General features: G+C 38.1%; 1 protein-coding gene and 1 long non-coding RNA gene across 3 annotated transcripts in view; one reads left to right on the plus strand and one right to left on the minus strand.

The window, feature by feature from the left end:
* Nucleotides 1-26,887, plus strand: part of LOC124291519 (ankyrin repeat and KH domain-containing protein mask-like) — a 139,173-nt gene that overhangs the window by 37,127 nt on the left and 75,159 nt on the right. The window lies entirely within an intron of this gene.
* Nucleotides 15,512-16,184, minus strand: LOC124291523. Its single transcript, XR_006902231.1, has 3 exons — nucleotides 16,153-16,184; nucleotides 15,966-16,035; nucleotides 15,512-15,569 (listed from the first exon to the last, which is right to left on the minus strand). It is a non-coding gene; the product is annotated as an uncharacterized LOC124291523 (long non-coding RNA).

Genomic DNA, 26,887 nt, shown 5'->3' on the forward strand with positions numbered 1-26,887 from the left:
TTTCTTAAGTTTTGGTTAGATAATGTTAGGTAGTTAATTTTTGTTGTATTTTTACAGGGAACATTATTTAGGGGAATCAAGTTGGGATAAGGGGCAATAGTATAGGTATATTTTATAGGGTTTTCATTTTTCACAGGATCCTTGTAGGCATTATTATCTTTGTTGTTTAATTAACTTATTTTATTGTTGATTTTATGATATATATTAGTTAAGTATAAAATAAATTTATTTGATTTAAAAAATCTTGTGTTTGGTTATCATTATGACTTTAAACCCCTGAATCCTGCGGACCTGAGGACCGGAAACAGCATCCTCCTGTTACAGATTTTTGTGGTGAATGAAGAAGAGACTTTGAAAAAAAAAAAGAAAAGAAGAAAGCAAAACCAATTATCAATTCCGTTGCTTTTGTTTTTGTTCTGTTGGTTGTTGTGTATTTTTTTTGTATTTTTGGTGTTTTTTTCAAAGATCTTAAGAAGGGGGAATGTAATGGTAGAGTTATTTTTAGTAGAAATCAGGCTTGTTTTAGGGAAGGGACAGGTTAGGCAGAAGGTGGGCTAAAAATAACACACTAGGCTTAGCCTTCAGTGGGCTGGTCCATTTAGCTCTTGAGGGTGTGAGGACTCGCTAGGCAAGTGCCTAGTATGCTTCTTCCCATTATGCAATGGGATGTGCCAGTGCATGTGCATCTCATGAGCAGAGGGATCAGTCCACTGAACTTTTCTTTGTAGGCATTTATTGGGTAATTTTAAGAGCATGGTTTTATTGGGTAAGAGTTATAGGTTAAGGATATAAGAGGGCAGATTATTTTTTTTCTCTGCACTCTGGGGTCTTACAGAGACAAGAAAGGTGAGGAATTCACTATTGTTTCTGTAGACTGGGCAAACAGAGTTTTAAGTTTCTTAAGTTTTGGTTAGATAATGTTAGGTAGTTAATTTTTGTTGTATTTTTACAGGAACATTATTTAGGGGAATCAAGTTGGGATAAGGGGCAATAGTATAGGTATATTTTATAGGGTTTTCATTTTTCACAGGATCCTTGTAGGCATTATTATCTTTGTTGTTTAATTAACTTATTTTATTGTTGATTTTATGATATATATTAGTTAAGTATAAAATAAATTTATTTGATTTAAAAAATCTTGTGTTTGGTTATCATTATGACTTTAAACCCCTGAATCCTGCGGACCTGAGGACCGGAAACAGCATCCTCCTGTTACAGATTTTTGTGGTGAATGAAGAAGAGACTTTGAAAAAAAAAAAGAAAAGAAGAAAGCAAAACCAATTATCAATTCCGTTGCTTTTGTTTTTGTTCTGTTGGTTGTTGTGTATTTTTTTTGTATTTTTGGTGTTTTTTTCAAAGATCTTAAGAAGGGGGGAATGTAATGGTAGAGTTATTTTTTAGTAGAAATCAGGCTTGTTTTAGGGAGGGGACAGGTTAGGCAGAAGGTGGGCTAAAAATAACACACTAGGCTTAGCCTTCAGTGGGCTGGTCCATTTAGCTCTTGAGGGGTGAGGACTCGCTAGGCAAGTGCCTAGTATGCTTCTTCCCCATTATGCAATGGGATGTGCCAGTGCATGTGCATCTCATGAGCAGAGGGATCAGTCCACTGAACTTTTCTTTTGTAGGCATTTATTGGGTAATTTTAAGAGCATGGTTTTATTGGGTAAGAGTTATAGGTTAGGGGTATAAGAGGGCAGATTATTTTTTTCTCTGCACTCTGGGGTCTTACAGAGACAAGAAAGGTGAGGAATTCACTATTGTTTCTGTAGACTGGGCAAACAGAGTTTTAAGTTTCTTAAGTTTTGGTTAGATAATGTTAGGTAGTTAATTTTTGTTGTATTTTTACAGGGAACATTATTTAGGGGAATTAAGTTGGGATAAGGGGCAATAGTATAGGTATATTTTATAGGGTTTTCATTTTTCACAGGATCCTTGTAGGCATTATTATCTTTGTTGTTTAATTAACTTATTTTATTGTTGATTTTATGATATATATTAGTTAAGTATAAAATAAATTTATTTGATTTAAAAAATCATGTGTTTGGTTATCATTATGACTTTAAACCCCTGAATCCTGCGGACCTGAGGACCGGAAACAGCATCCTCCTGTTACATAAATAAGAACACAGTTTTATTTGAATGTATACCCGTCATACCTATCTTCCATTCATCGTAGGCACCCGTGATTACAAGTTCCCTGTGTCCCATGTGGACGTAGCCGACATGTGGCAGTGCTGCACACGACCTCTATCCAAAGGTGTATCCAATGAGTCCAAGACTCTGTGCGACGAAATTGTCAGCACCTATGCGCTGAGTCCGCCTTCGAACAGCCAAGAATGTTTAGACTTGTTTCACAATCTGACTGCCACATTACCCCAGTAAACACTTCTGTTAATTGCCATCAGGACTTACATATGTGTGGAGTTATGCAGAAGTTTGTGGAATCCAAAATGAAAGAAATATAACTCTGTACTTACACAATTAATGGACGTTCTATCTTTGATACTGTGAAATGGTCATCATAATACGACAAATTACTGGCCCCTACAAAGTCGAAGGAACAAATTAACTGACTGTTACAGTAAGTCCAACGTGATGAGATATTTTCTCACAAATATGTATGTCTGTATGCAAGACTATCACAGTTTTCAAGTGTTATGGAAACGAAATACGGACTCACATACAGCCGGAGAGACAAATAGACCAGATGCTGACTACATCCCATTGCAGTATAAAAATATGCGGCTTCATGTTAATCACAATTCATGACGATCATGAAAGAAATAAAAAGTTGGCTCCACCAAGCTGGTCACTTTGGTGTTTGTTAGTTTTGGTAATGATGACTAAACGCTAAATATGGTATTACAGAAAAGCCAACAATGTCACAATACATGTTTGTGATTCAACAACGAAAATGTCAATAAATACAGAAACGTACTAAAAAAAGCTATGATTACACAATGCCACATAGAAAGTGGCCAAATGTAACCTATGTTATATTTGGGATGACACTTTCTCAGTAAAGTACAGATTCTAGTACTTTTGTTGGGTTGAGTTCCTCATATTCACGCACCCAATCGCCGCTTAACCCTCTCAACCTAACAAAAATATTTCAGCAAGAAAGTGTAATCCCAGATATAACATATATGTTTTTAAAATGTTGCTGCAGCTTTGAGAGTCGAATAATTTCTGCACATATACTGAAGCCAAAACTATGGGAGCGTATTAATGCCACACCCTATAAATATTTCCAACGGTGATAATACTTATAGCTACGTAGATATTACTTTCATCTACGTAGAATATTTATGTATGATGTTTAAAATATCACCCACTAGTGAATTATCCACTAACAATATAACAATGTAACAATATTTTCTCCAATTAATAATGACTTAATCAATAATCACGCTTTTTGTTACTTTCTACTTTGACATGTCTATTGATATAAATATTAGATAAAGCAAATTTGAATTTCAATGTGGCCAAGTTGCATATGAATCACACTCACCACATTCCCTTACAGCCGTTATAAAGAGAGGAGAGTACAAAATCTTCAAACTACAAACAACTATACGTTACTATTACAAAATATATATCACACATAACCTGATTTAAGTCGCAGAAAATTACTGGAATATATTCACTCTTGTACTTTTTCTATTCCGGAAATTAGATTTTTGATCTGATGATAGTGAGAGCCTGGGAGCCTGTGCTGTATAAAGACCCTCACTCCACACTCCTTTGAGGTAAATCGTCAATATGAAGGAGTGGGAATCCCTCAAACTTAATAAAATGTACGAAACCAATTCTATAAAGCACTGAGGGTACAATTCTATAGTTTTATATTAGCGCAGATTGTTTGAAAATTTGAATTAACCTCTGTACGTTGTAAATAATTGAAAAGGCAAAATGGGCAGAAATGACCAACATGCTTCCAAACATTTAATGAATTAACAGTAATTTAGTAGTCACCTTTATTTAAAATATAAATGTTGTTATAAATTAGTATCCAACTAGGTGGGCAACTTCGCAAGACAATATTACTGTCTCAGTAATGATGATACGTTTGATCGTAATATCATATAGTACCCTCTTCGTACATGTGCACCTAGTACGTAGATGAAAATGTTTACACTGTGTCTCTCATACGCTAATTCTAATTTCAGAGAAGACATTAAATAGGTAAATATGCAATATCAAAATTTATGAGCATGGTCAAAACAAGGCAAAATTGTAATATATTGAAAACATATGAGTTGAATCCTACTACTAGTGTGTACTGTATTGGTGAGAATAGCATGTGATCCACTGTTTGACTCCAGACAAACAGGCCACGATATAGTCTTTTGTAACCAAACAAATATACACAAATAACACAAGAATAGATTCACACACTCATCAAAGTTAAAAACTGTGATGAAATACATCCATACAATAGCCATCACATACAAGCTTCTTTAACTAAAATAAAAGATTGTCTTTTCTTTAAAGAAAGCATAACAGAGACGCGAAGTAAACTGTAAGACTGTTTCAAGTGTAAAACGATGGCAATAAATTTGACCAACCCGCAGGTGGTACTGCTATGCGAGGGGCGTTCCAAAAGACGTCTGCTTCACCTAGAACATTATACTAATGAAGTTGTTTTTATACCGGTTTTTTTTCTACATATCTTCTGCAAATAGCTTTTGCCATGATCCCGCCACACGATCGCCGTTTTGTTTGGCTTTTATCTTGGTATCCCCCAAAACCAAAATTCAAAATCTGAAATACATGCATCAACAAAATCTAAAAGAAATATTTTGTGTGTTTGAGATAGGTAGAAGTCCTTTAGAATCAAACGTAGATATTAAAGTGCATAAATATGCAATTCCAAACTACAATAGCTTGTTAAAGTGACTTCCCCCTTCAACATTACTGAAAGAGCTTGTTTTGGAGACACTACCCAACCCCTTTCAGATGACGTGATCATAAGGACATACCATATTCTAATGTTTTCACTTATTTATGCATGATGCGAAGGGTTCAAACTAACTACTGAACGGCCACACAAGTGTCAGCACAATATATATTGTAAACAGTGCGAGCTTCAACTTCTGCACACAACGTTTTTGAAAGATTAAAATGGGTGTGTCCTTTAAAAACAACACCGTCTATAATTAAGTTATCCAAATCTTTTAATGTTGATTATGACGGGAAGTCATCAAATACTATACCGAACATATCTGATATGATGTTATCTGAGGGCATACCATTATCCAAGAGGTACAAAATGACAGATCGTTTTTCATTTTCTGCTATTTCTTTGGAATATTATACCCCAAAATGTTGTGATTACTAAATATCTCGATATTTCATTTCAATATCAAATATTCTCGTCACGATATGGCTGAAATATGCCGATGTTACGTTAAATATTAACTCACTCACTCACTAATATCTTGTTAACCACATTACCCTCATATGTGCAATTTTGGATAGTGCTTTGTTTCCTTTAAAGGTCACATGCAACGAAAAACACAACTTTGCAGATTCTGATCAGCCTTCGGTATGGACGTACAGTAACAAAGTATCAAATTGCAATTTCAACTTATAAAGTTGAAACATAACGTGATGAAAAAAAACCCGCGAAATCGTAGTTCAAAGTTAACGATTCACTTATTTCACCCAAGGCGCTGGAGTGTAAAGTGGTTTCAACAGCTGTGATTAGGATCGCGCGGCTTGAACCGGGAAGGCGATTCGTAAAAACACAGCAAGTGACGCGTGCAAAGATTATCGCTGTGGTCGAAATTGGAGAACAAAGGATGTTTCTTGTGATCTGGGGTCTGCAGTAATAAAAATACACTGGTCCCACATTTTTTCTTATATGTTTTCACGTCTTGCTTTTGGGGTGTTGGCTGATTTGCAAACTAGGTTTTCAAGAAAGTGTAGCATTAGAAATACTAATTTCATTGTTAAAAAATGCTCAGCTTGAAAAATGAAATGTTTTAATACATATTTATAGAAACATAGAAAAATATGTTGATTGTGATATGCAGTCTCTGCCACAGACAAAACTCAATGTCTGTTTTATTGATACCTATGTGTCTGCCTGCTACTCAAAATATGCAATACACAACTTCAATCATTGACCACATGCAAAATTTGAACTTAACACCTATCATGCTTTACACCATAAACAAAATACATTGATTTATGGCTCGTGCACCTGAGTTCTGTTCTGTCACATTATATAATTACACAGCCAAGCAGGTTGTGATACTTGTACACATGACATGTTATTATGTATGTGGATTGCAAACAAACTGCATTCATTTTTCTCGGATGACTGGATCCTGTTTTGCACTTGGACGAACGGCAGTTTCCAGCTACGCAGTAGTTTACCATCTCAGTACTTGTTTAGTGGATCGAACGCAAATGCAGAAAGCATGTATTTACAAAACCCAACACCTCTATATTCATTCTTTATGGATAACAGCTTCTTTTATTGTAAATGATGCGATGTTTCGGTATGTCACTCTTGCTTGACAACGGTATAAGAATCCATACCGAAACGTCTCATCATATACAATAAAAGTTGTTATCCATAACAAAATCTTACTTTCTTATTACTCACCATACTTCTAAAATGCCAATCAAACAGATCATCTCTATACACACACACACACAATTTTTTAGCACATGGCATATCTGTGGGTCATGATTCATATAACTTGTGTATTAAGTGTGGTGAACCTAGCATGTATAGTTTCGATCATATGCTGTGGCCAGGTAACTGTCAAACACATTTGGCACCAAGTCATGTTTCCATGAAACCCAACAACTAAACATTCTGAAAAAAAGTTCCAATAGCAAAAGGCACATCAACGGGTAATGCTTAACATGTGTGTGAAGTTTGGTGAACCTAGCATGTAAACTTTAAGAGATATGCTCCGGACAAAACCATCAAACACATTCGGCACTAAGTCGTGTTTCCATGGAAACAGCAAAAAACAAAATTCTGCAAATACTTTAAAATAGCAAAAGGCACATCAATGGGTAATGCTTAACATGTGTGCGAAGTTTGGTGAACCTAGCATGTACACTTTAAGAGATATGCTCCGGACAAAACCATCAAACACATTCGGCACTAAGTCGTGTTTCCATGGAAACAGCAAAAAACAAAATTCTGCAAATACTTTAAAATAGCAAAAGGCACATCAATGGGTAATGCTTAACATGTGTGCGAAGTTTGGTGAACCTAGCATGTACACTTTAAGAGATATGCTCCGGATAAAACCATCAAACACATTCGGCACTAAGTCGTGTTTCCATTGAAAAAGCAAAAAACAAAATTCTGCAAATACTTTAAAATAGCAAAAGGCACATCAATGGGTAATGATTAAAGTGTGTGAAGTTTGGTGAACCTAGCATGTAAACTTTAAGATATATGCTCCGGACAAAACCATCAAACACACTTGGCACGAAGTCGTGTTTCCATGGAAACAGCAAAAAACACAATTCTGCAAATACTTTAAAATAGCAAAAGGCACATCAATGGGTAATGATTAACGTGTGTGAAGTTTGGTGAACCTATCATGTAAACTTTAAGATATATGCTCCGGACAAAGCCATCAAACACATTTGGCACTAAGTCGTGTTTCCATGGAAACAGCAAAAAACAAAATTCTGCAAAAACTTTAAAATAGCAAAAGGCACATCATTGGGTAATGATTAACATGTGTGTGAAGCTTGGTGAACCTAGCATGTACACTTTAAAAGATATGCTCCGGACAAAGCCATCAAACACATTTGGCACTAAGTCGTGTTTCCATGGAAACAGCAAAACACAAAATTCTGCAAATACTTTAAAATAGCAAAAGGCACATCAATGGGTAATGATTAACATGCCAGGTGTTCGAGAAGCATGTTCACAAACAAAGTTATTAATTCATTGACCTGCGCTGTGCCGTCTCCATCCGTTCTCGAACACCTGGTTGTCCCTTTCTCTGCACTCCTCCCTCGTAACAAATAGTGAACTGTGTCAATATTTTAATGACAGATTGTTAAACAACTTTTTAATTTTTGGGACAAAAATTCTGCAAAAACCTCACAGAGTGGGTATGATGTTTTGATTATGATCAGCGTTTCATTGAGTATTTTATGTTTATTAGTTTTCAAGTTAGATTGCAATTCATCGGTCCGCTTTTGAGCCAAACGGACTGTAGTGCCAAATGTGTTTGATGGTTTTGTCCAGAGCATATCTATTACTTCGTTACTTTGTAGCGGGGGTATAATGAAAGAAACAAGTGAACGTATCTGACCGACCGCATCCGTTTAGGGCAAGCGTGCTATGCCAGGAAAAAAAACCCACTGTGCTTGATAGCATAAACCATGTTTGATGCCAGAACATCAAGGTCGTACCCACGCATTAGTTCGAGGACTAGGCCACAGGTGTGGGCAACCGGGAACGGCGGTGGTTGTCGTTTAGGGACAAACTCGACTGCGAGTTTTTTGTCAAATCCCATGGGCGGGATCCTGCTACTGCCTGTCCAAAACTGTAGAACATCAACTATGCTTATTTCCAAATCTCCTCCTGTGGAAGAAAACATAAAATTAGTGTAACGAAATAACATCAATGTTAAGTTGAAGTAATGCTAATCATTGTTCACAATTTACCATACAGTATTACAAAATGGATCACTTGCCCCTTTGTCTGTTAATGATGCAGCAGCTATAAAGTAGGTTTATACCTTTTATAACATTTCCTGCACCATCGAACATGCTCTTTCTTAGAGTACTTCAAGTATGTTCATACTACGTTCGCTCAGCTGTTTGTTGATCAAGGCCACAACATTCAGCACTATAATAACGCTTTGCAATGGTATTATGGTGGACACCTGAAGGCTATATCCTAAATTTAACCACCAGTAACACATATCATGGCTTGTGATGTTAGTTCAACTTACTATCACAAGCACGAAGGAAGTCTTCCCATGCAAAGATGGTATCATTTTCTGCAAGTCTTTGGTTGGAGCCTCTCGGTGACAGCTCCACCCTGTACAGATCTTTCATCTGCCTGAGGGTGAGTGGGCCGTCAGCCTCCACAAACAGAGGCTCAAATGTATCGGGCGCAGACATTACTACGTCCCATAATCCCAGTACATTGAGCCCAGATGTGAATTGATGTATCTCTGCATGCACCCTAAAACATACAAATCTATCATAAAAAAATCTGTAACATCAGTACCAGAGAGTGGTACTCGTGTGTTGAACTCAGTTAGGGGAACACATCACGTGTCAAATTGCACAAGTTTCACATCAAGGTTTTGACGCCGGTGGCATGACCATGTTTGTGTAGACTATGTAAGTTCCTACCTGTAATAAATATAGGTCTTCACGAGACTTCTTAGTATTTCATTCAACTGCAAGATGTCCAGGGATGTTGTGGGTTTGCAGTAGCCAAGGTCTATCAGCCAGTCGCTCATCTCCCTGCAGGTGTTTTTGAGCTCCTCAGTAGTTTCACAGGTTCGTATCTGCTCAAGTAATAAAACATTTACGTTACCCTTTGTCATTTAAGATTTCTGAAATTTAAATTGAAGTTACTCTGAATCCAAGGCCTTCGGAAACCTTTCCAAATGTCAGTGGTATACAAGTGGAGCACATTTTAAAACTGACCATCACCATGTCCATGCAGCATACCTTTAATCGCGCAGTATATAGGCCTATAGCCCCCACACAGGTGGTCAGATACATGAGAAAGGTTCAATGTATGTATATGTTTCTTGTACCTGTAGTAACATAATCTACTCATAAAATATGACACACCGAGTATTGAATTTGTGTGTTTTGAAATCAGTAACTGTTGCATTTGTGAAAGGAGTTACAAAATGTGTGCAATGTCATCTAATTTGGCAGATAAAAGAACAGATAAGGTTTCATACATGTCATTCTTTCTATGGTTTACAGCAACAACATTTCCACTCTATTCAGTTATTAATCACCTTGTGAAGTATCTGGCGGACTCCAAAGTCTGGAATGTCATCCGGGTTTATGTCCCAATGATCCCTCCCAACCATAAGGGCATAACTTGTCCTTCCCATACATGGGATCCCAGGGCCCCCATGCAGAAGGCTCCATCCCACCAATATTCCAGCTTGCAGATAACTAGAAGCGTCAAGGGCGTTTACGTTGTGGCTAAAAGCCATATGTCCTGCTTCCCCTTCAAAGCATTGGTCACGAATGTTCTTCATAAGTTCCCTGCAAATATTATATATACATAATGTTTCATTCATCGGTAAATATCCTTAACCGTCCGCATGTACAAGTACGTGTATACATGTATAAGTATATTACCCATATGGAGTAGGCAATCAGGTCTAATACATATTTGTAGTTTCTGTGACTGTACTAGCATCGTCAAAGAGGTAGGTTGTCAAATTTTGAAATGCGGATATTTGCAGTCAATGTCACCAGCATGGGGTAAAACCCTGTTTTTGTCATTGGATGAGTCAATATCATCTGGTCTCTTGACATCAGTTTCATTGAGAGAGGTTTGCCAATGACGTCAATAGGGGAAGGGTCAGCACCCACAGCAGCGTTTGTGCAACATGTTACAGCTACTGCATAACTGTTACTTCCTTTATTATTAAATGTTCAAACAAGTTTGTTTGAGCATTTGTTTCAAAACAGTACTTCTTTTTTCACAACCGATTCCGTATGGCAATACTAGTTCGAAAATACCCCTCCTCCCCAACCTGCTGGGTGGCGGTTGGGTAGCCTAGTGGTTAAAACGTCCACTCGTCACGCTGAATGTTCCATTCCCCGCATGGGCACAACATGTGAAGTTCATGTGTGGTGTCCCTCGCGATGATATTGCTGGAATATTGCTCAAAGCGGGTAAAACCATAATATTCACTCACTCACTCCTTCTCTGTGTTTTCCGTGGTCACGTTATTAATTATCATCATACTTCTGTGTGGTGTGATTTCTTTGGAAATGTTATTCCCACATAAACCATTTACTTTTAATGCAACCTATCCGTATATATTCCTGTAGTTTCACATGAAAACAAAATATAACCTGCTAGTTTTGAATAGTATACCATGCACAGCAAATAATGGAACTAATAAAAGGGTTCCGTTATTCTGTTCAAGAATTTTTTCGCCAGCCTTCGTATCGCATTGTGTACTGCGCTAAAGTGGTGTTCCCTTATATTTTCCCTCGCTATATATTTCCTAGTGCATTTTGAGCGAAATTGATGAAACTGGTAATTGTCTTTTGATCACACATTTACTTCAGTATACAACCTAAACCTACTAAGTACATACGTGTATATGTTTCCTATTGCCTTCTAAATAAAACAAAAGCCAGTATTTGCTGAAAATCAGGAAGGAAAGTGATTCGATCAAACCACTGCTTTTATTGTCACGTACCCAAAAATCTCTCGTCTTGGACCCCCAAAATCTGCAGCAAGTTCCGACCCCACGTCTTCATTTGAAAATTCAACTTCTACCTTTGCCAAAAAATCAAAGGAAGGTTTGGTCGTGGCCCTGAGAGCAGTGGCTAAAACCCTTTCTCGCTGTATGAGAATACTTTGGGTCTTTTCACCATGGCCAGTGCCCAAGCTTGTAATCTCCTTTGTAAGGTCAGCCTAATGGAAAACATACAAGAATACATTGTTCTATGCAGTGACTTGAAACCAAAACACACACCTAACTTCTACTACTGGTTTGAAGTAACATTTTCCCCTGAGCGATACAAATATGACCATAATTATGACCGACAGCGTACACACATATTATATATTCAATGGTTATGTTCTTCACTATCTTCCCTGTCGCAGAAACGTAATGGTTGGGTGATTATCGGTAGTGACGTGCTGTGGTTGCCCAGTGAACATGAGACCTAGAATGTTGTTTCAACTACATTGAGATAAAAGCAGAGCTGTAATACTGATTAGTGAACAAGAACTGAACAAGAAACTTCACAACCGTTCCATCTTGCACACTTTGCACATATAACAGAACTTGGTGACCGTACTGTAATTATTGGCGTTATATGGAGTATTTAGCTTAAATGTCACCATCCCTAATCAGCCCCATTTCTGAACACAATTGGCCAAGGCCAGTAGTAGTCATATCTATAAGTGACAAGTGTGGTATCTTGCAGCCATTTGAGCACTGACATGAGCAGAACCATTCTTTAGGTAAATATGTTGTGCCTGTGTTATTGATCGGCACACGTGGGTTGCGGTGTACATGAGATCGTGTCTCATATTAGTCCGTTCTTTATTCATGAAACCTTCCTGTCACCACGACTGGTTGAACTTGTTCAGACTTGAGATTGTGTCTAGCTTGTATTGTCATAGTATGGTAGAATAGAGGTTCAAGTGTTCGCTCACCACTTTTACCCATGTGTTTGAATCAACTACGAGTACAATGTCGCCAATTTCTAGTGTCCCACAAGGTATTATTGCTGCTATTCTGCTAAAAGCCTACCATGTTGGTAAGCTCACTCAGTCAGTATGTCATTCACTCGCTCTAGTTATAAGTTACTCAGGGTATGTTTATCATTTCTATGCATTACTGTTCGAATGTTGAATTGGTATCGTTATGCTGAGTAAGCTGAAGGTCTGGCAAGTCGTCTTCGTCCTCATCCACATCCTGAAACAAAGGATTGCATGTAAGGACATTTCATGTGCTTAACTAAAGTGAATTTTACAAAAGCCATACGGTTAAGTAGGTCAAATAGATTAAGTACACTTTGATAAATAGTTGTGTATGTTATATATTCATGAGAGTACTGAATGAGCGAGTATGGTTTCATACCACTTTCCAGCAATATTCCTGCAATATCACGGGGGTGTTGCACACATATGGGGAAACGAAGCCCAAACGTCGGCGTGACGACCTAAGGCTTTAATCACTGGTCTTCCCAACCACCCCAGGCCTTCAATGGCTATACATAATCTTGACGCGGCACTATAATCATCACACAGAACACCTTGTTTCCATTAAGAAAATGGGATGAGGTGAATCATAGCATATTACCATTCACCTTGACATTTTCACATTTTGACCAAGCTTGTACATGTTAAAGTCATGGTCCTGAAAGAAATGTTTAGTATATGAATTGGACATATGAGCTTATCAATGTAGCTACATACGGAACATATACTGCCAACCACAGAATTGAATACTGTGAACAATACAGTTACTACACAAACGAACGACAGAAAAAGCGAAAGAAAATGAAAGAATTACATCTAAAATGTTTGCGAACTATATCCTTACCACGTCATTTGACACCATAGGTTTATCCTGAAAATATGTCTATACATGTCTACATGTGTAGCTATCATTTTACCTTGCAAATGTGTCCAATTCAGTGATTTCACAGGTTTGTAGAATACAATTGGTATGTAAATATCATGAAACGATTTTAAAACGCATATTCATTCAGTCACTCACCTTTCACAGGAACAGAAGACTCCGTCACTTACCATTACGGGGTCATGGATCACTATTTGTCCCTGCCTTGCCAAGACGGATACTGTGGGAGTGCCGGTGTCGGTGGGAATGACCTCGTCATCAGCCACTTCCTAAATTGACAATAAGCGTCTTATTCTGTAAACAATAACCACTATGTTTGGTCGTTTTTCCAGATGTAAATGTAATATCATAAGCATAATACATGGCAGCAGTTTTTTTACACTGACATATGTTCATATTGTAAAAACATATTTTGTTGTTATAGCCTCGTTCTTTAGTACGGTCGGTTAATTTTCGTCCCCATTTGTCCTGTTTATATGTCATTACTATCCACACGTACTACACCTACAATTGTTTTCATGCGTTTAGATTTATATCTCCAAAAGACTTACTTCTGTTCTTAACTCACCAAAGGATGCTCACTGACGTTTATGCTTGGTGCCTCATCGATCTCTCGAGCATTAGTATCAGTTGCTGCACCACGTGTGGTACGCCTGAAGTTGAACAAAACATCACATGCTTCACAAAACATTGATATCTAATGTCACTTGTAAGCTTCTCTGTCACTGAAATCTATAGAAGTAGTTGCTTGATAACGGTGTTAGAACCTACACCGAAACGTCGCTCAAAGTTGGTCATCCACATATTGTTATATTCCCTTACTGCTCCACCTTGTAAATGTCTCTGTGCAGCTTACAGAAAAATGAGCGTTCGTGGAGGACACTTTAAACATCACTTAAACGTATGTATATCGGAAATTATTATATATCGTACCTCGTGCTTAACCTTCGTCCTCGCGAACGGCTACGCGTATTCCTGGTGCGCTGTGAACCGTACATGATATGACATTAATATCATAAGTGATATTGGCGCTGTTTGAAATATTTGAATACGTTCCTTGAGTGTTACATAAACATGTACACCAAAGTCATATATTCAGAAGAAACTAAGAAACGAAACATCAACCACATCGTAATACAAAATATTAAACCTGTTACTTTATTTCACGTGACCTTAATTTTTCAAAGATTACACAAATACCATACCTAAAGAAAAAAATCCGTCACCATTTTAACACTCGGTATAGATAACCCCTTTGCAATGGAAATAGTTGTATACTATATGGGATATCACACTGATAATACAATATACAAGTACTGATATTGGGGGAAAATATCGTACAGCTACATGTTTCAGTCATGTTTTCATTTGATTTGTGAGGCGAGTGGCAGTTTTATGTTTACACTAGTATCACTAATCAATGTACTCATAAAATTAATGAATTATTTTGCAATTTTGATATAGAAACTTGTGTGGGGTGACACTTTCATATCACACTTGTGTCTCTTTGTACAAACATAAACATAAACCTTTTGAAATTTGGTGCATTTCTAGTGACAGTTGTAGTCACAACGAAATCATGAAGAAAGTGCTCCTCAAAGTATCAGTAAAATTGCAAATGATGTATTGAAAGTTATTCGTATTGTGGTTGGTTGTTAAACTGATGAAGAGAAAATAGAAAAAAACACACAATAAGCAAAGTAAATCATAGTTAAAATAACTAAGTCTCACACACAGAACACACAAATTAGACGGAGCAAGCTGTGTCGACTTAATCGCGGTGTTGCTCTGTACGTGTTGATATATGAGCTCACATTATTATGCATTATGCTATGAAAACATCATGTTAAATTCAAAATCGGATTAAGTATACAGAACTTACCAAACTGACGACACCTGCGGTGTTGGTAGTGGAGTCTGTTGTTGTTGTAGATGAGGCTCCACCGGTGCCCCTGGAGTATAGGGAGCAAACAATTGGCTGTATTTCGGTGGTGTTTCCATGCATTGTCTTGAAATATGCATTACATAGCTAATATGATGCAAACACATCATTGAGGTTTATCACATACCTTGCACTGGATCTCCTGCATCATTGGTGAATCACAAGTAAATACACAATATCTGGAATAGCTGCAACGATATACAAATTACATTGTCTGCAAACAAAACTATTATATGTATCAATACAAGGACGCTTACCATTACTGGCACATTCACAGCAGCATCCTCTACAGCAGCATCCCCAACATGAGCATCCTATAACGAAAATGTCTGTCTTCAAATAAGTTTGAAATCTGATATACGTCTAGCCACTGTTGCAAAGTAAACGAATTCATAACGAATTGATTAATCAGGTTCTCGTCAATGCATCAGTAATGATGGTGAAGTACGTTTTCAAAGTGAGAAACATGCTGATTGTATATAAAGCTAATACATAGAGAAAGAAGAAGAACATGTAAATGAAACAACCATACTCCAAGGTAAGATGGCTAAGTATCACAACCAGAAGGCACAGGATTAGATGGAGCAAGCTGTGTCGACTTAATCGCGGTGTTGCTCTGTACGTGTTGATATATGAGCTCACATTATTATGCATTATGCTATGAAAACATCATGTTAAATTCAAAATCGGATTAAGTATACAGAACTTACCAAACTGACGACACCTGCGGTGTTGGTAGTGGAGTCTGTTGTTGTTGTAGATGAGGCTCCACCGGTGCCCCTGGAGTATAGGGAGCAAACAATTGGCTGTATTTCGGTGGTGTTTCCATGCATTGTCTTGAAATATGCATTACATAGCTAATATGATGCAAACACATCATTGAGGTTTATCAAATACCTTGCACTGGATCTCCTTCGTGGCATACTTTCAAGTGTATGAAAATCCTGAGTGTTGCCAGACCCCTGGATGGATGTAAAGAAAATGTTTGCTTTATCCTGCTGAGATAAACTCAGGCATTATCAAGGTATTTTTCGCACTTATTCTGTTTGAATAGCTCCATGAAAGACAATTTAGATTGTTTATCATGATCATAACATGTATGCATACCACTGTTTCCGAGGTTTCACTTGGTCGATGAGTATTTGCCTGTGAAAAGAAAATGTAAGACTCATTGCATCGAAAAGTGCACCAGCAGCTGAAAAAAGCCAGTTATGTATCATTGGTGAATCACAAGTAAATACACAACATCTGGAATAGCTGCAACGGTATACAAATGGTATTGTCGGGCACAAGCTATTATGGCGTTACAGCTAAAATACTGATAATTCTCCTCACAGATATGATCATTATCTTGCTGCTTCGTTTTTTAGGATAAGACACATTCTTGAAACGACCCTCTACCTGTGCTAACTTGAGCTACCGATCCTGGATGGGATAGTGACCTCTTGAGCACGTGAGATAGAAAAACAAACCTTAATTAACTTGGGTATTCCCCTTAATAGTACGTTCATTCATTGCATGAAAATCACATATATAAAGGCACCTACAATGTCGTTCACAAGATACATAGACAGACTAGAAATCAAACTAAAAAAGCTGAAAGCAGTGAAATACAGCTTTTGATGCACTTAGTAGATCCAGATGGAAACATTATCGTTATACTTACAATTCATTTCTTGTATCCAGAAAAATAGAGGCACCTCATATTCGGATATCTAAAATATCTATTGAAATTTGTTAATATCTATCTGTCCTAATGACCCTACTTCCAGAAAAAGTGTATCGTTATTTCATAATTCGATAATGGTTTATAAAGGTTTTGAACATTTATTTATTCTACAAGGAGTTAAACTTTATAATTCAGAGTTTGAAATATTAACATATGTGCAAAAACTATTTTCATTATATTTGCTTTTTTATGAAAATCATGACCTCAAATCCCATTATGCATCATCTAACAAAGTGAAAATTAACCTAGGAAATAAACAGGAGTTACTTCACTTATCAAGCTGGTGTTTACACTCACATTTTACAGCAATGTGACAGAAAAGAGCTGTGTTGTGATTAAAAAGGGCTAGGATAGGTAATAATTGAACGAGATCTAAAGAATGTGTATGGCAACAAATATGCCTATTCATTACCGATAAATTGATACTATAAACACAAACAACTCAACTTAACCCATCAAACCTGTGTGCTGTGAAATGCAATTCATATTGATTGACGTCAAAATTGGTGAACAAACAAGTACCACACATGTTGACTTCCACTAAGATGGACTTAGCACAGGTCAGAACCTAATTTAGTATTTGTCCTCAGTTAGGATAACCTAGCTCTAGCATACCTTTTGAGAATAACGTAGGACAACTATCCTAGACCCTAGGAGCAAATTTAGGATATGCTAGGGCAAGGATCCTTTCGAGAATAGGGGCCCTGGCACCTACGTTTAATTTATCGTAATAAACACCAAACACAAGTATTCAGGTTTACATTTCAGTCATAAGTTGATACTAAAAGGTGATTTTGAAATGTGAATGGTACTTGCAAAATCATGGTATGTTCTGCATTTTTACATGACTGAGTCTATTTCACATTGTTACCTCTGTGTGCAGGTAAAATCTTATAGGATGCGTTGTTTCCTTTTTTAGGTAATCGTCGAGGGTCTCAGATTCCATCCATTTCTCTGACACCCCCATGCCATTGAAAAACTCTAAATTATACTTAAGACCGTCTATGGCCATGAGCTGACTTTTGCCACTTGGGAAATATAGTTCCTTCACTTCTTCTGTCAACTGTTCGAGCGTGAACGTCTTGTCCACGTCAAGAAATTGCTTTCCTCCTCCCTTAGGTTCTGATATGAGGCGGGTATGCCCTGCATCAGTATGCTTCCACCCAACACGCAGTCTCCGGGTGGGCAGTGCATTGCATTGCACCCCCTTCTGTTGTGTCGCATGTTGTGGAATCTTTGGAGCACTGATTGCTTTGGACCTTAATAACAGGACAAACTTTAAATAGAATTCGGAAAACCTTTCAATTATTACAATTGAAATAAGAGGACAAAAGGAAATATTGCGTTCACCATATGTAGATAAATTATTGCTCCTAAATAAATGAATATATGCTAAGTAACCCAGGTATATCAGCAGGATAACGATGCTATATTCGCCTTTCCGAAGATGAGAATGGATGAGAATTTCCACGGAATTCCAGATTTCATTGCACTGGGGTCAATGCATATGGCATGGGAATATGCCACCCCCAAGACCCAGGACTTATTTTCCTCTTTTTTCGCTCATATCCTTTATCATCTGTGGAACACAGAGTTACCGTTCTTGGTTTGGAACTCTTTAATTGGGAGATACTACAGGGTGCCAAGTTAATATTTTGACTTACTTGCTCTTAGCAAAGTGAAAATCAAAATATACTAACCAAAATGAATGTAAGCTGCCATATATACTGACCACATAAAGAAACTGTGCACACAGAATATATAACTAAAGATGTGAACATAGCAAGTATTGGAGACAATCAAACGCTCATGCAGGTGCAAGCCGACGTGACGTCATTGATGGTGGCCTATGCACTTGCAATGTGTTACGGCACCTGCAACCTGTGCTGCTGCACACAACATGTGAAACTCGGAAAATGCTGTCACTGTCGAAAGCTTCATCTTTGGTCATTCAAACGTTCACAAATTCACGTGAGAAGTCACATGCACATCACGCCAAGATTAACATCTGCTCAACGTCATGAAGCCATTGGAATGGTTCGAGCAGGCATGAGCCAACAACAGATTGTAGCACATTTCATAACATGATATCTGCATTGGTCAGGCGTTCTGGAAACAGTAATGACGTCGCCGACCACCGACGTTCATGGTGTCCCCGAGTACCGACGCCAAGACTGGACAGACCACGTCCCAAACATTCCCCAGGCCTTCAATGCTCATCTGGTAGCCTCTATGCGTCGTCGATGCACTGTTGTGCTTCACGCGCATGAATGTCATACCCGTTATTGACTTTATTACTTCGACGTGTCACCCCCTACTCAGTTTTGAACTTCTTACGTCATCGTTACGGATATTCTTCATGTTCTTTTGACATTTTGTTGTGGCCCGATACTTCAGCTTATAAAATGTCTACATCATTGCGTCTTTTCTGTGTTGTATTCCAATTCTGAAGTAATGTTCTGTGTGCACAGTTTCTTTATGTGGCTAGTATATATTTTCAGTTATTGTTCGTGAATTACCAAATGTAAAATGTTCCACTATTAGATATAAATATCAATACATACTTTCTATATAGTACATTGTTTGTTACTATTTCATATCCACAACCTAAAGATTCTTCAGTTCACTAAGTTCAGTGATGAGAGAAGTGATGGATGAAGGAATGCATAAAGTTTCAATGTAAGTCTCCCTCAAATTAACCGCCTCCGTGGTGTAGTGGCTACAGCGTACGCCAGGAGAGACCAAGGTGGCTATATTGATCCCCGGCCGCGTCATACCAAAAGACGTTAAAATATGGCACTTGTTGGTTCCTGTTCGACATTAATGCGTAACAACAAGGACTGGTTGGCTAGGTGTATGACGTGTCTGAGTGGGGTATTCATGCTTAACTGCGGCATGGTATCTGAGTGAGCTTGCACTATCAACCAGCTTAAGTCTGGACTAGTACAATCAGCCACACATACACACGCATGCACGTGCTCAAAGACATTTGTTCTGAACACTTCATCGATGGTAAAGTACCAAGAGATAGATATGACACCCCCTCTGTGTTTCCAAAGAAAACGTTTTCAGCTTGAGTTTACTATATTTGTTTCCTGTCATCTTGGTAATAGTAACTGTTCTACGGGTTCGGAATCCCAACATGATCTAGAATCTACGCCTTTTGTCACTTTTACCTGTGCTTTCGATCGAATGATTGAAAAACAGAAACCATATTTTTTTTCTAAAAGATGTGATTTTCCTAATTTGATCAAGGATATTAAACTGACATATATGAGGGGTTTTTTCTCTGCAGCAGTAAATAGATGATGAAATATTTTCACATTTACCATGTTCAATTTGATAATAATTGATGAAGCAAATCAAACAAACTAGTTTGGATTATAAATAATAGTATAGTTATTCTTTTATATATTCTGCTACATGGTAAGTTAGTGGTGAAGTCCAAGTTAGTGGAGAAACAATCTTTGATGTAATCTTCGATATAACTATACTAGTATATTATATATCTAGTGAGTGTTTTTAGTGAGTTTACTGTACAATATACACTTATCTTTCAAATGTGTCTGATCAGTGATGTTCATGGTGGTACATGTAATGATAGTTCTCTAATCAAACAAAACAATGAACAGCTATAAATGATTTTCAATATCTCAACTCCATGACAACATGATCAAAGTGAGCAATATTGTATTGCTATAATAATACTTTGTGATAATACTCCGTGTTTGTCTCCACCATGGCTGGTAACATTATGAAGTTTCGAAATATTAAATATGTGAAAGGTTACATGCAACGTAAAAAACAACTTTGCATATTCTGATACCTTTGGGTGTAGACGTATAGTAACAAATTATCAAAAATGCAAATTCAACTTAGAAAGGTGAAAAATAACGCAATGAAAAAACCCCGCGGAATCTGAGTTCAAACGATTCACTAAATTGACCCCAGCTGGGGTGAAAAGTGGTTTCAATTGCTGTGCTGCACTGCACTCATAGCGCATGCGCAGTGAAATGGTTCGCGCTGCTCGAAGCAGGATACCCAAATTATAACATAAGGTCGTGAGCAGGAATAGTCTTATGTTGGTTGTGTATAGAAACAACAAATATTAAACAATATCCTCGTTACATACAAGAACCTTGTTAAGGATCTATATCTACTCAGTTATGTGTCAACCAGTGAGGCGTTCTACTCGGAGCTATTTTTCTAATGCTTTGTTAATATTTCACAGGCGCGAGCTTTTTATATGTTAGGACAGTAGATTACCTAGATTACTTTTTATATGTTATTACAGTAGATTTCAGTATATATAATTTCATTTGACTGTTTCACCATATTTAAAAGCAATGTCATTATTTAGCGTTGACAGAATTTATAACTGTGATATAGATATGCCTCTGTCACAGACAAAACTCAATGTCTGTTTTATTAACACCTATGTGTCTGCCTGCCTGTCTGCTAATGCAAATATGCTAAAAACAACTTCGATCACTGACCACGTGAAATTTGAACTTAACACCTATCAGGCTATACACCACAAACAAAACGCATTGATTTATGGCACGTGCACCCGAGTTCGGTGTCTGGCAGAGGCCTCAGCAACTGTGGCCATCAATACATCGGAGAAACCCTGACACCCCTTAACACCAGACTCAAAGGACACTCTGTCAACAAACTAGACTTGAAATCCGCCATCTCTGAACACATCATCAACAACCAAGATCATCACATCATCATCAAGTGGGAGGCTACCAAAGTCCTGTCCGCCAACAACAACTGGCGCAAAAGAAAACTACAAGAAGCCATTGACATCAGGGGACACCAGCCAGCCATGAACCGCGACCAAGGAACCCACCTGCCCAATGCCTGGGACTTGTTACTTTGTTGCAGGGAATCATTGCGTTATCAATGTCTGTGCTAACCATCTTACTCTGGATCCATCTGTTTGTACTAGCCTCTAGTTGTCTTTCTCTATTGCGTTTATCCATTCGTGTTATTTCAGTCTACCTCCTATCTGCCCTTTGTCCATTCTCCAGAATTTATGAAAAGTGAAATATGTGTCACACCAAGGTCTGCCTAACTACAGTCTTAGTGGTAGGGAGATAGCACTACGAAATGTAAAAAAGGAGAGATTAGTGCAGAAACGTCAAAAGCCAAGGGTTTTTTAACAGACCATAGCTGTATGCAAATTTGTGTGCGATGATGTTGTATTACAAGGGTGACGTTGTTTTACTTACTTCAGTGACATATTATGCGCTAAATACGATTGAGCCGATTTGGGCTAACTCTAAGGGCTTTGTATCCAGTAACAACACGTACATTCGGATGTGCGATGTCACAGATATAGTCCATACATCATTTGCAAGAATTACATGAGAAGCATGGCAAAAGGCAGAGGACCATGTGCTGGACATCCAGGCAGCCTATAGCGTGATCGCGACGACGTCAGTGATGTCAGACCAGTCGTTACACCTCTGACCGATTCCACGTGGGAGTCTGACTCCAGTGATTCAGGCGTTGGGTTCGGGCTGGGGGTTACATATATCAACTAAGATAAGATAATCCTTCATGGTAAATAAACAGGGGATGTAAACGGCACGTCATAACAATTTACAAATAATATCCAGTCCTGTGGATTTTTGGGTGCTTATGGCACCTATATATTGAGACATTAAATGCGATAGCTGATATAAGTTTTTGTATAAGTATCATACACTGTTACATATCTCAACATAAACTTCATGACAGACACACACGTAAGATGTTAATAAATACCAGTAGATCAGGCATATTCAACACACATGCAAATGCATGAAATTTCGTTGAGATGCCCCCTTGTAATATGGTAATAGTGCGCTGATATGGCGCTCATATCCAGGCACATTGTCTGCTAATGGCGTTACGTTCATTACTATCCCACTGCATAGGACACTATCGTCCTTTCCCATCGTAATTTCTTGGCCACTTGCCTTCAACTTGGTTTCGTCAAACAATATTCGTTCTATGGAAATACCTTTGAGAGTCTACGAAGTCGCACGACTGTCGTTTACTCACAGTTTACTCTTTTACCATCTGTGCCTGCACATGGTAAAATAGGTATGGTTTTCTTTCAGTTTTAATTTGTTATTCACCAGAGTGCAAAAGAACCGTTATTGCGTTGCATCTTCTGGTGTGATTTATTCTGAAATACACCTATTTGATTATCACAAATGCTACAGTGAGTGAATCACAAGTCCACCAGGGTTAGTTACAAGATAAGGGTGGGTTAGGTTCATAATAAACCCACACTGTGAAACTTTGATATTTCTTGAGAATACTTGGCCGAAGGGGGTGACGCTAAGGGGACTTAACTGTAAATTGTTTTTCAAAGGGAGATAATAACACATTTCGGAAAAGCGAATAGCATCTCTTAATTAGCTCAGCCGGAGCAGGTATACCAAGACTTACCAGCCCTGTGTAGGACCAATAACTGAAACTAATCACGACGCATTTACTAAAACCAACTGTCGTTGATAGTAGTCATATGACGTTCTTCACCCGTGCCATAATGCGTTAACGGTAGATGCGTTTGGTGTCAAATGTATCACTATAATGTTTGCACTACAATTTTCTCATTCATACTTTAACACACACATTGGATGTTTCCTTCCTATGAATACATACAAAACAATAAAATATAGTTCTTAAGGCTATGAAGCATTATTGTTCAGTTTCAGAACATGCTGGAATAGAACTTGTAATATGATTTTCTGAATGTAATTATTGCAAATATGCTGTTTAACGGCCTTTCTATAATATTATTACAAATGAAATACGAGGGCACAGTTTATGTGAAAATGTGAGTTCATTCCCATGTACATTGCAAATAGATAACAAGAAATATAAACTATGTTTAACACTAGATTGAATGTATTCCTCTAAAGTACACTTTTGGATTGGATTACGTGACCTGGACAAGTTTGAAGATTTCAGTAACAGCCTGCCCGATATAGTGAGGCAAGTATGTGCATTTTGTATTGTATACAATAAACACATACGTCTATGAGCATTACATCTTCTAAATTGGACTGAAACCTACCGTTTATAAACTCCCGACAGCGGTTTCGTATCCTAGCACGATCTCCCATGAGAGGGATGCCAAGAACACGATATTCTTCATCGGTTAAGGATAAAGCCTCCTCCGGCCCTACCTGAATGGAACAGAATACTGTACTATAGAATTTACCACATGGAGGCGCGAGGCAGAATTATGCTGTGATTGCATGAATACCAAACATGCATGTCAGATATTATCATTGAGCTTCCGTTCGACTAATGGCCAAACTTGAAATGACCGTATGTAAATTATGAAAAGGATGGCAACATTTGCGGGACCTGTAAACTATTATCTGCTTGACCACAGTTGTATGCATGGACGGTAGCATTCAAAACCAATGTTTTAACAGTATTTATGATGCGACTCTAACATTTTTCAAGTGATAGTTCTCCCCTGCCCCCCTACAAAACATCTAGTTGGAATGGAATTAGCCACTGATTGTGTAAGTTTCATAAAAACAAACAAGGTTTACCCCACTGTTGAAACAGTACCCACATGTTCTTAGACCAACTGTATGGGTAATAACCACATGATCTAATGGACGGTGACACGCACTGTTGTTCATCATGGCCGAGATATGCAGTGTAGGTGACAAGGCCAGGTGTATCATATTATCTGATTTTGATGCTATTGCTCTACTTTGTGCCTAGGAGTATTTACGTTGTTTCAGTCCATAATTGTGCAGTGCTGTGCAATGTATGTGAATGTGACTGTCCCTTAGACGAAACGTGCTTCCTTTAAAAACTAAAGCCTCAAAGACACTTTCATTCAGACATGTGAGGATGTTGTTGCTGCATATTTCTTTTCTTTTGGTAAATCAACGGCTGACCGAAATGTGCTCTATGGCTCACAGGTCAATAATATCGGAATAACTTAGTTGTTGACTCTTGTGGTGACTTGCACAATGTGTTTAGCAACGTTTCATCCTTTAAGATAATACTGCGCCTGCACATGGTGTGCAGATTGTTCCTTCAACAGCAAGATACCCACGTGGTGCCATGGCCAGTATTCGTTCCCCACCTTTCCTTCACACGACACGTCATTATTACAGGTGAATTAAACAGCTACAACTGTCAGTGAGCCCTATCCTACTGTCACTGATAGATTGAATGAGTCATGGTGACACTGGGCGACTCCCCAGAGTTATGCCTCCAAGAATTAGTGCAAATGTGGTTTTAAGCGACATATGTGACGCTTGCTGCAAAATGCAAGTTTCCAAATTGACCCTGAGCCCTTCAACAGTCCAGTGTGCCACCATGACATGCCACCTTCAATCAGAACCTTTTAGATTTAATCGCCCTCTGTCCAGCAGATACGATGATATCATTTCAATTTGCCAATATTATGGATCAGAAGATATGTCTTGATTATTCACAGTGTGCCCTTTTTTGACATAGCATATTTATAAACGTTACCTTATTTGCTTCGAAAAGAGCAAGATGTTCCTCTAAACCAAGACTTGTAAGTATTTCTTCCATCTGCAACAAAATATAACAAGAAGACCTGTATGTCATTGTTCCCAACTATATGTTTCAAACAAGTACACTTTTATTGCTATTCTTCACCGCATCTATTTAGAGGTTGCTATTTGCTTCATACATAACGCAAAAAAATCTTATTTTTTCTATGTTTACTAGTTTTAGAAATATGGATATTGCCTTGGTCGGAGAAACATGTATCAATTTGTAAGTTTTCAAATGTTTTCAGACTTTTGAAACTTAGGTATCTGTGAGGGAATATAGGAAATATATTTAAAGGGTATATGTTTATACTATGAATGCCCAAACACGATGATCACAGGAATTGGGACGGTGTGAAATACACGGTGTACATTGTTTTAGTTTTAGAAATGATGAGGCCTTTGACATCAAGGTTCACATGACCCCATTAAGATTCTACCGATAAGGCTGTGGCTAAGCAAAACATGGTTATACAGTCGGACATAATTTCCAGTAGGCGAACAGCTTAATGGCTTCCCTACAACACCTTGACAGTTCTGTTGACAGATGTGAGTAGGAGAAAAAGGTTGACAATTTGAGTCGTTTAGCGATTGTTAAAATGTAATTCACATTGGGGTGGAAGGTTTGTAGGTTCTGCTTTTACTCTCTTATGGTATTTGTGACGCATTCAAACATAGTGACATGAATGTGCTTGGAATAGATAGTTTGCTCATGTTCAGCAAATGCGCCGCTTATGTGGAGAAGTATTGATGCATTAACGCTTTGTACAAACCCCCTCCCCACTCCTTTCCCGTTTCTACTACCCCATTGATAACTGATGAATATAATGCTAAATACTAGGGCTGTAACGATGGTAGTAACAAAAAACTATCATGTCTGACTATAGATAGTTTAGCAATTTACTTCCGTTAATAAATGCGCAGCGAAAAATACAGGAAGTACCAGATTCGTTCACTTTGATTTAGGTGAGGTGAGGTGAAATTTATGGTGGCTGATTAGGGCCATCGCTTTCTCGCCTTAAAATTCGGAGGCGAGAAAGCGAGAAAGCGATATCACGAGACGAGAAAGCGATAACGCGAGACGAGAAAGCGATAGCACGAGACGAGAAAGCGATAACGCGAGACGAGAAAGCGATAGCGCGAGACGAGAAAGCGATAACGCGAGACGAGAAAGCGATAACACGAGACGAGAAAGCGATAGCACGAGACGAGAAAGCGATACCATTACGCGAAAGCGAGCAAAGCGATAGAGCGAAAGCGATAAGCGGAAATATACCAAGGCGAGAAAGCGATAGAGCGGTAGAAAGCTTATATACCAAGGCGAGAAAGCGATAGAGCGAGAAAGCGA

Source organism: Haliotis rubra, unplaced genomic scaffold, assembly GCF_003918875.1.
Source record: "Haliotis rubra isolate DU_JTF1 unplaced genomic scaffold, ASM391887v1 Scf494, whole genome shotgun sequence".
Taxonomy (NCBI): domain Eukaryota; kingdom Metazoa; phylum Mollusca; class Gastropoda; order Lepetellida; family Haliotidae; genus Haliotis; species Haliotis rubra.